The sequence below is a fragment of the Mus musculus genome, chromosome X (assembly GCF_000001635.26).
Source record: "Mus musculus strain C57BL/6J chromosome X, GRCm38.p6 C57BL/6J".
NCBI lineage: Eukaryota > Metazoa > Chordata > Mammalia > Rodentia > Muridae > Mus > Mus musculus.
The window spans coordinates 106,174,523-106,186,035 of NC_000086.7; the positions used below are offsets into that span (position 1 = coordinate 106,174,523).

At 40.5% G+C, this 11,513-nt stretch overlaps 1 pseudogene; it reads left to right on the forward strand.

The window, feature by feature from the left end:
- Gm14856 (predicted gene 14856) lies at positions 1,751–2,601 on the forward strand (annotated as a pseudogene).
- The last annotated feature ends 8,912 nt before the right edge of the window (positions 2,602–11,513 follow it).

Sequence of the window (11,513 nt, forward strand, 5' to 3'; positions counted from 1 at the left end):
GATGTCTATGTACTTTAAACATATTTAATCCCAGCACTCAGGAGGCAGAGGCAGGCAGATTTCTGAGTTCAAGGCCAGCCTGGTCTACAAAGTGAGTTCCAGGACAGCCAGGGCTATACAGAGAAACCCTGTCTCAAAAAACCAAAAACAACAACAACAACAACAACAAAACATATTTAAGAGGTCAATATCCCATCAACGTTTACCAGTTGTAGGAATGTGCTTATCATAAATTCTAGTTCATTTAAAGTTTATCCTTTATGGATGCTCATTTAGAATAAAGCCAGAAAAGAGGTAATCCATACTGTGTAAATTGTCATCACTAAGGCAGTTACTAAAGCACTTTCAAACTTAATAAGAGAAGAAACGTTCAGATAGGATAGTAGAAACAATACACCAAGCAATAGTGAAATAGTACACTGGGATGAGCCAGGATGGACAGGGATGCTGTGTGAGTTGGTGGTTGCTAAATTGATTTCACAAGTTAGCAGAAACAAAATATATGTATTGCATATTAGCTGTATCTATGTAAATAATTATAAACTGCCTTCACTATGGCTTATGCAAAAATTTTAAATTTTATAATATATATTGATTGTCAGTGTTCTTTGGTCTTTATAAGTAAACAGAAGTTGTTCAATTTATATGTTAACCGTTACAGGATGTTTGATGATACATATCTATAAGGTGTCATTTTTGCAAGCTACAGGAAGTTTATGAAAATTACTTTGAAATAACAAAAATAAGCATTTACTTTAAAGCATATAAATATATACTTCTTCACCATATATTCTAAAATTGATTTAAAATAGATAAAATATAGTTACTGGTAATCTTGTATAAACTATAATAAACATCTTTGCTCAAAAAATTTAATCTAACAAACAAACAATCAAACAACCACCCTAGCTAAGACAACAAGTAGTGTCTGGGCATGCCAGGTCCATGCAGGCTTTGACTTCTTGCCTTCCCCAGTTGAGCTTTCTCTGTGCTCAGTGTTGTTTCCTGGAATTCTTGGGCACTTGTTTTTCTTGTCCTCTTCCTGTCAGTGCTGCTGAATGTATGCTTCTTTTCCCATTGCTCACATGTCCATGGAGACAGCAATCTACTTCCAGGACAACTCTTGGGGCTTGTTAATAAATTAATTGGTGAAAAGACGCCTCCCAGGGAACAAAAGCCAGAGCCTTTTTATACCTCTGAACTTTCTATCTCCCTTCCCTTGCTACCTCACTTGACTCAGATAAAGACGGAGGGAGAGCAGGTTAAGAGGAGGCCTAAGTGTTCTTTTTGGCTCGGGTTCTTTGTGAAAGGGGATCTGTGTTGCAGGCACTGATAAAGGATAGAGATAAAGTTACAAAGGCACGCATGATACTAATGTTATGTGATTTATACTAATGCCATAACTCTGGTTACCCAAACCAGAGTACTTCAAAGAGTTTAGGGCACCGAAAAAAAATTCCCTATGCCAGAGAATTTTTACCTGCTAGCTGAAAAATTGATTTTATTATATGGGAAGGTTATAAAAGAGTTCTATTAAAAACTAACTCATGGGCTGGTGAGATGGCTCAGCGGGTAAAAACACTGACTGCTCTTCCAAAGGTCCTGAGTTCAAATCCCAGCAACCACATGGTGGCTCAAAACCATCCGTAAAGTGATCTGACTCCCTCTTCTGGAGTGTCTGAAGACAGCTACAGTGTACTTACATATAATGAATAAATCTTTAAAAAAAAAAAAAAAAAACTAACTCATGCCGGTCGGCCGCGGTCTGGCTTTGTCTTTATGTCGGGTCTAGGGCAGCTGCCCTGTGAGTTACCTATTGCTGTGAGACCAGGCGGCCTTGCTGTTGGGGAACTTGCTGCTGTTGCACTGTGTCTCTCAGAGCCACTCCGTTAATTGTACCGCCCGAACTGGATCTCTCACCCTCAGGGCGCCGCTCACCTGGAGAGGCCCTCAGCCAGGAGCTGGGAATACAGCGACCCTCACTCTCCAGTCATCCTTTGCTCTTGATGCCCCAGTGGATCACGTTGGAAATGCAACTGCATCCCAGGAACTTGGTTCCGGTTATCTCAAGTTAGGAGGTCAGGCCTACAGTGATGTATGTGGAGCACACTGCAGTCTAGTGCAGAGCCCTGGAGGGAATTGAGTGTGCCAGCCCCAGGACCTTCCTACAAGAAAATAAGCCTTGTATTATTATAAAGTACACTGGACAGCACTTCATAACCATGCTTCTCTACTCTCGCTTCCTGGGATGCTTCGCAGTCCACTGCTTCTGCCTGGGACACACTGGAACAGCAGCTGGGAAGCTGCTAACACTTGGAGGATCTGGTGGTTCGTCGATCTTATTTTGCTCATCACTGGGGGACTGATGCCTAGTGATGGCAGCAACTGGTGCACTGTCTACTAAACCTTGCTGCTGTCCTATGCTGGCAAGGAAAGAGAGTGCTTGACTGCCAAGATAATTACAAGCTCTAAATTCTCCTCTGAGCATCACCATCCTCTCTAGGAGGCAGGACAGACCAATTTTTTTCACCCCAAATCTGAACCTTGCAAACCAGAATGACAAGCAGTAGTGTGGAGTCCAGTCATACCCTTCCTCACATATAAAATTTCAAAGATCAAAATGGTGACTTCTCTCCAGAGATCATTGTCAGTGATGTTTCTGTGTGTCTGGATCTAAAGTCGTTTGGAGCAAAGGGACACAACAGGATGAACCAAACCCGTGTTTATCCATTCACAGCCTTTTGTAACCCTAAATTTTCATGCACAGATCAGAAGCTGCGCCAATGAGAAGTCTTCAGGTGATGTAGAAATGACTGTGGATTTTAATACACACCAAAATTCTGACTCAGAATTTGAATTGCAGAATAAAGTTAAAAAAAAAAAAACTAACTAACTTCCAAAATAACACTAATGCAGAATAATGGAGTTTAAGGTCAGTATGAGACACATGGCAAAGCCAACAAAGAAAGAAATTCTTTCTAAAAAGAAAAAATATATATATTACATATTAATCAATGTAAGAGTATCCTTTATTTATACTGCCTTTCTGAACATTAAAAATAACATAAACAAAATAATTTCTTTTTTCTTTTTTAATAGATTTATTTATTTATTTATTTATATGAGTAGTTGAAGACTGTAGCTGCCTTCAGACACACCAGAAGAGGGCATCTGCTCCTATTTCAGATGGTTATGAGCAATCATGTGGTTGCTGGGAATTAAACGCAGGACCTCTGGAAGAACAGTCAATGCTCTTAACTACCCAGCCATCTATCCAGCCCAAATAGAGTAATTTTTCAATAATGTCTTCAATATTACATTAGTAGTATTTTTCAAAAAAATATGGTTTTATAGTGTAATCATATTATAAACTGTTTTTAATTTTTTCATGATATTGCCCACAATCTGTTTTATTACAACTATGTTTTATGCTTAAAATGTGAAATTATTAGACATTTTCTTTTTTAAAAAAGATGTATTTATTTATTGTATGTAAGTACACTGTAGCTGTCTTCAGACACTCCAGATGAGGGCATCGGATCCCACTATGGATGGTTGTGAGCCACCATGTGGTTGCTGGGATTTGAATTCAGAACCTTTGGAAAAGTAATCAGTGCTCTTACCTGCTGAACCATCTCACCAGTCCTATTAGACATTTTCAAGTGGTTTTTCTGTATAGGTCGTAATGTTGGAATCACAAGATTATTCTGCGAGGAGCTAGCCCAGTGGTAGAATTCTTACACTGCTATGCCTTGGATTCAGTCCTCAGCATCCTCCCCAAACCCCCCAAATGAAGAGTTTTAGCTAAGTGTGGTGGTGCATGCCTTTAACACCAGCAGTCCGGAGGCAGAGGCAGGTGGATCTCTGTGAGTTTGAGGCCAGCCTGGTCTACAGAAAGAGTTCCAGAACATCCAGGACTACACAAAGAAACCTTGTCTTGGAAAAAAAAAACACCCCACAAATTAATTAATTAATTAACTAAATAATTCTACAGGAACAGCAAACCTGTCAAATGGGGAATATTCTCAATACTATATTTTAATAGAAATATGGAAAGTGTCAGCTTAACTAGTTTACAAGTTCCATATCTGATTGAAGGGCATACCTCCAAACACCTGAAAATCTCCCACTGGGGTCCACCTCATAAAGCTTCCCCTACTCCCAGTGGTGCAACACTAGGTAAGACCCTTTGGAGGACACAAGAGTCAAATACAGCAGACTACTGAGAAAAAAGGTGGTGATGGTGACCAGAATTCGAAGCTTAGTGCAAGTGGGTAAAGTCTGGAGAATGAAAGCTCTTTTGTGTCCTTCATTAGCATGCAAACAAACCACCAAGGGAGGTTCCGGACTGAGACGCGAATTCTCTCATAGTCAATGCATATTTCAGAAAAACAGAACAGAAACAGAAGCAGGACGAACTATAATGGAAGTCAAGCCTCTAAGGTTAGACATTACTTGAATGAAGGAAGGAAAGAGGAGTCATGTCTCAATCACAGTTCATGAAAATGATGTCGAGAGCTTTAATTACCCCATAGCTTAACTCTATATGGTTGAGGAAACTGATAATGTAACCCTAAGACCACTTCATAGAAGTCTAAATTCTACTAATATCAGTTTTATATTTGTGCTAACCAGACCTCTTTTCTGCACAGTTCAGGTCACTGATGTATATGTCATAAATACACAGCTCAGTGAACTTTCACCGTGTGAACACCTAATTGTTAGGGTGACCAACTGTTGTGATTATACTGGGATTGTTCTAATTTCATTCAGCCTTACAAATACTGTCTCCTAGGGGAGTCCTTGGTTCTAGACTAACCAGACAGCTGTTTACAGTAGACTACCCAGAATAATAGGAAATCTCTGGCCCCCAGGAAGCTCATAAATGATGGCTCAGTTAATACGCACTCCTCCTCTAGAACGGCAAGCACTCTTGAAGTTCGGCACCTCAGATTATTTTGAGACACTGTATTTATTATGGGTAATAAAAGGGCAAAGGTTACAGCCTAGTGGTCCACCGGCTGCATCCAGTCATGCAATACTTGCTTGCAAAGCCTGTTTATTCCTACTTAATTTTTTAGTTGGTGGGCAGTTTTAATACACAGAGAGAGAGAGAGAGAGAGAGAGAGAGAGAGAGAGAGAGAGGGAGAGAGGGAGAGAGGGAGGGAGGGAGAGGGAGAGGGAGGGAGAGGGAGAGGGAGGGAGGGAGGGAGGGAGGGAGAGAGAGAGAGAGAGAGAGAGAGAAAGAGAGAGAGAGAGAGAGATGGAGAGAGAGATTCATGTAACAGTTGCAACAGTCAGAACAATGAGATGAGGAAGGGACAGGACATTTATACAAACTCACTGCATCTCTCTGCAGATTAGAGTAAGCTAAAAAGAATAAGGATAGCTGGGCATGGTGAAATACAGCTGTATTTCCAGTACCTGGGAAGCTGAGGAAGAAAGATTGTTGCATGTATGTTCTACATAGTGAGTAGTAGACCAGTCAGAGTTATATAGCAAGACTTTGTCTAAAAAATTATGGTAGTTTTTTTAAAAAATGTATTTATTTTATGTATATAAGTACACTGTAGCTGTCTTCATATACACCAGAAGAGGGCATCGGATCCCATTTTAAATGGTTGTGAGCCATCATGTGATTGCTGGGAATTGAACTCAGGACCTCTGGAAGAGCAGTCAGTGCTCTTAACCACTGAACCATCTCTGCAGCCCCCCAAATTATGGTAGTTTTAAGGACTACCTTAGCCAAATGATCAAAGTTAATATCACTAGTAACACTGCAACAATCATCATGTATTTGCTATTAAAAGTTCAGTGAGCACCCAGTGCACATCTTTAATTCCAGCACTCAGGAGACAGAGGCAGGAGAATCTCTGTGAGTTAGAAGCCATCTTGCTTTACATAGTGGATTCTAGGCCAGCCAGGATGACATATCTCAAAAAACCCAAAATGTCAATAGTAGCTAAGCATGGTGGCTCAAACCTGTAATCTCAGGGCCTAGGAGGCTGAAGAAAGAGCATTGCCATGAGTTTAAGGGTAGCTCAGTCTGCATAGTGAATCTCAAAAAAAAAAATCATTAGCAACAAGAAACAAAACACTAGTGAGGTGGGTCTGGTAGTGTATGACCCTACCATTAAGGGGGATGAGGCAGGAGGGAGGCTGGTCTCAGTGGTACAGTGTAGAGCCTGGAGATGTAGCTTAGTGGTACAACACTTGTCTGGTATATTCAAGTCCTTGGCCTTGATCCTAACACTACAAATAAAAGAAAACAAAATTATTTGAGTGTATGTCTACGATAATGATCCTTCAAAAAAAATCAAACTTGTGTAGAAGTGGGGATTTGGGAGGAGTGGTCAAAACACACTGTATGTAATTCTAAAAGAATTATATTAAATTATATTATAATTATGTAGTTATCACACCCAAAATTTTAAATAAAATATTTCAAGACCATCAAATATCCAGTCAATATTAAAAAATTTTAAGAAGCCGGGCGTGGTGGCGCATGCCTTGAATCCCAGCACTCGGGAGGCAGAGGCAGGTGGATTTCTGAGTTCGAGGCCAGCCTTCTCTACAAAGTGAGTTCCAGGACAGCCAGAGCTATACAGAGAAACCCTGTCTCAAAAAAAACAAAACAAAAAAAAAATTAGTGTGTTCCATAAACATATGTATGTGGATCTAAATGTTTATGGTGATTTCTTTTCCTGATGGGTTTCCTACACCTGGGATTTTGCTGGTTGTATCCTAGATCATAATTTTGCATAGAAATTTCCCAATAATTATAACAATGTAACTATTTTTAATGTAGTATTCATTGAATATTCCCATTGAAGCTATATGCTAAGCACCAGTTAATCTACTAGTAGTCACTGAATATTAAAATAAACCTAGATGTTCAAAAGGTAATTTGCTGCAGAGAACGTAGGAGCTTGGACTGTAAAACTTTCAGAATTGCTACCAAGTGGACATTTTACAATTCCAAGAAACATCAGCACAGGTGAGACATTAGAAGAACTATAGGCAATTGTCATAAAGACTTAATTTTGGTGTCTTTGATATTCCTTATACTTGTTTCTTTATGGACCAAGAAATGTGTGCCTGCAGGATCTCATCAGATCCTGCTCTTGGCAAAAAGGGGACTAGGAAAAGAGTCTGGTCATTTTCAATACATGCTCAAAGATCTCTAAGTTTTACCTTCAAGAAGTGAAACCCCAAGAGAAAACGAGAAAAAAAAAGAGATGAATCCCAGTAAGCGTCCTCTTCAGTGGGGATTGGATTTAGTGATTCATTCCCAATGGCAGATTATGACTGAGATGAGTAATAAAAGCTATTGTAATTTCGTTCTCCTTCTACCACTTGGATCAGTTATTTGAGAAGTATTCAGCTCTCCTGTCATGAGGACACAGACTAGGTGTTATGGCAAGGACCATGCTACTAAGAAACTGAGACCCCTTGTCACGATATATGTGAGCACCATCTTGAAATAGACTTTCACCTTCAATCAAGCCGTCAGGTAGCTACAATTGACAAATTAGCTCCTTGAGCAAAAGAATCAGTTAGGGTCCGCAGAGTTTACTGTTGGACTTGCCCCAACTTCAGGTTTCCATCCTTGTCACCAAAGAAGCAAGTTTAAGCAAGAGTCCTGCGAAATCAGGTTAGGGAAAAATCTCTCAAGGGCATGAGTTGGATCCTTGGGGCCCACAAAGTGAATTGACTCCTGAAGGTTTCCTCTGACATCTGCACTAGTGTTTGCAGTTTGCATGCATATCACACACACACACACACACACACACACACACACACACAGGAGGGGGTCCTTTCAAAGAATTCCACTCCCTGGTGACTAAGCATTCAAATATATAAGGCTATGGGAGCCATTCTTATTTAAACCACTCCAACTCCTTGGTGGATTCTGACTTCTTAAGCATCTACCTGAGGCTTAAATTCATCTTCAGTCACAATTGCCTCTTCTGGAATTGTCATGTGCCCTTGTAGGCAACCAATCCAAACTACAGACTTACCTCTATTTAAAAAATATTTTATTTCATTTATTTTTTTGTTTGTGTGTCTATACATGTGTACCACAGCATGCATTTGAGGTCACGGTACAACTTGGGGGAGTCAGTTTTTTCTTACTACGTGCATCCCAGTGTTCAAACTCAGGTTGTTGGACTTAGTGGCAGGTGTTTTTTATTGGCTGAATTATCTTACTCTCCCTGGATTTACTTCTTTTCCTCTTAAGTCTTGGTTTACAGTTCTGGGTAGTTTTTCAACATTTAAAAAACATTTTTTTTTTGGTTTTTTTGTTTGTTTTTTGTTTTTTGTTTGTTTTGTTTGAGACAGAGTTTCTCTTTATAAACAACCATAGCTGTCTTGTAGCTCACTGATCAGGCTAGCCTGGGGACTCACAGAGGTTCACCTGCCTTTTCCTTCTGAGTTGCGGGGATTAAAGGTGTGTGCCTGGCACAATAAACAACATTTTAAAGGTTTTGGCTAAGCTGGACCTGATGGCACAGGCCTGAAATCTCAGTGCTTGGGATAATGGGGCAGGAGGAACCCCAAATTTAAGTCTGGTTTAGGCTACAGAGTGAGTTGGAGTCTCGCTTGGACAGCCTTAAAAAGACCCTGTCCTTAAAAAAACCTGGGATGATTTTGTGGAGTATGTGAGGCACTGGGTCCAATCCTTGGTATAGCTTCTAGCACCTGTCTCTCCAAAGAGTCCAGCTTTTCGTGTATTTTTCTGTGAGAGAATCAATCTCAACTATTGACTCCAATATTAGCAGACATGGAAATATCTCTTAAAAATGTATAGTCAGATGTGGTGGTGTACACCTCTAATCCTGGCACTCAAGAGTTAACACAGGAGGGTTATGAGTTTGAACGTGGCCTGGACCACATAGTGAGACCCTATCACAAAAAAAAAAAAGAATTTACAAAACTGTAAACTTGATCACATAAGTACCATTTAATTCCCCCAATACTGTAGTGAGATGTTTCAGCAGCAAGCAACAGTATACTCAGTATACTCGCATTACAGGTTTGCTTATTTCACATGACAGAAAGATAGGTAGTACAATGGTGCTGGGATTATCTAAGTCAGTAAACCACTGATGTATACCTTTAATCCCTGCACTCACAAGCAAAAAGCAGGTAGACCTCAGTGAGTTCCGAAACCAGCCTGACCAGTGAGCTACAGGAGAGCTATGGTTGTTAACAAAGAGAAACTGTCTCAAGCAAACAAAAATAACAAAAAGAACTCAATTATGGACTCAATGTTTGGGTTATGATTTTGTCTTACAGGACAAAATCATTGCTGAGACTCTGTATTGATTTTTTTCTGAATAATGAAGTACCTCAAAGTTTAGTACTTACAAACAATAAATACTATCTCAGACTTTCTGTGAGTCAGGGATTTGACAATACTTAAACTGGTTTTAGTTGGAAGCATCTCCTGAGATTGTAATTATATGCAGACATGGCTTGACTTGGGGGCAAGAGAGTCCACTTCAAAGGTGGCTGGCTCCTTTACAAAGCTGCAGGCAGCAAGACTCACTTCTATGTTGACTGTTGAAAGGTACTCTGAGTTCCTCACTATCTGGGCCACCCCATGAAACTATTTGAATGATCCTAAGACATGGCAGCTGCTGTTCCCAGAATGAAAGATTATAGAGAGGAAGGGGAAGGAAGGGGGAGAAGTAAGAAGGGGGAGGGAGGGAGGAGAAGAGAAAGAGAGATGGGGAAAGGAGGGAGGGAGGGAGGGAGGGAGGGAGAGATCTCCATAGCTACCTTCCATCATTCTGTTAATTAGAAATGAGTCCATATATGTGCAGGGCTTGCTTTTCTCACTGATTTCCATTGTTCCCAGAACAGCAGACTTCCCTTTTTATCTTATTGACCTAACTTGGGTCACTGCCCATTCCCAGACCAATGCGTGACAAAGGGGCACGTGGGGGATGGGATTACCAGGCTCAGCTTAGGTCAACAGTGATTTGTCCTTTGGTGCTAGGAGATAAGCCTATCTTTGCTGAGCACTGGCCACTAACCCAAACGCTCTATTAAATCGGATTTCTGTAAGCAAGGAAGGTGGGACCTGGTGAGGTAACTGACTGTAATGAATGGGGTTCTGTCAGGAGAAAAACTGTGTCTCTAACATTGTTATAACACCCCAGGGATCTGGTCCATATTTACCCTGCCTCACGTGTATAATTGTAGATTTTTCTATTTTTCAGGTTTTTCTGTTGTCTCATTGTTGGCTGCTTTTCTTTGTCATTTTAGGCCAGTAGTGGAAAAAGCTTCCCAATCTTTATAATCTTCAGTGTTCTTGTGTTTAAGATATAATACTTACTTCATAAAGTTCTTTTCTTTTCTTTTCTTTCTTTCTTTCTTTTTTTTTTTTTTTTTTTTTTTTTTTTGGTTTTCAAGACAGGGTTTCTCTGTATAGCCCTGCCTGTCCTGGAACTCACTCTGTAGACCAGGCTGGCCTCAAAGTCAGAAATCCACCTGCCTCTGCCTCTCAAGTGCTGGGATTAAAGGCGTGCGCCACCATGCCCGGCTATAAAGTTCTTATGCAGAGTAGTGAGTCATGTATATTCAGCCCTCACCAGTGCCTGGCAAACAGCAAGTGCTTAATAACTGGGAAGAATCATTAAGTTAGGGAGTCACACTCTATGTTTGCATAGTTTCCCCTTTGACAGTCAATATTGTAGTTCTACCTTATCTAAGGACAGTTTGACTCATTACAATGATAACTGAGCCAGAATGGAATGCTACTAAATGGTAGGAAGTCCAGAGAATCATTTGGAAATAACTTCCAGGAGTTGTTTCCCAGTAAGGTTGAAAAGGAAGAAAAGTTGGAAAGGATTGGCAAAAACAAATGTTTATCTTAAACACAGACATACATGCAGGCAAAAAACCCCACACGCAAGGATAAACACAAATTAAAAGGTAGTTATATGTAGAGATCTGTAGCTGGCATTAGGGCATTCAGTTCAGTATTGCTGGCACTACGGAGTCTCCTTCAGAACCTGGGCAGGTAGGATGCTTTCATGCGCCCAGAGACCTTGCCATCCACCGTGGAAAAGAATCTCACCAGGATTCAGAGTGGAGAGTTAGCTTGTTAATAAAACAGAAAGACAAAATGTAGGGTCAGTGAGATCAGTTAGCAGGGAAAGGTGCAGACCTCAAAATTTATGGCTTTTTTTTCGTGTGTGTGTGTGTGTGTGTGTGTGTGTGTGTGTGTGTGTGTGTACTTAAATATGTAAGGACAGCCTTCTCAGTCTGTGTAAAGTCGCTTGTATGTATCCGATTTCAGACTGCACTACTGCTATTGGATAACCATGGGGGCTCTCAGCATTCCTGCAGTCCTTTGTCTCTTCCATGTCACGTGGCTCCTGTTACCCAGTTCTTTTTCCGTCCTCTGTTCTCTTAAAACTGTTTCCCTTTCCTGGACCTGTCTCTCCTCTCCATGTATATGCTTATATAAAAAGCTGCATAGGATAGAAAACACATGGTAT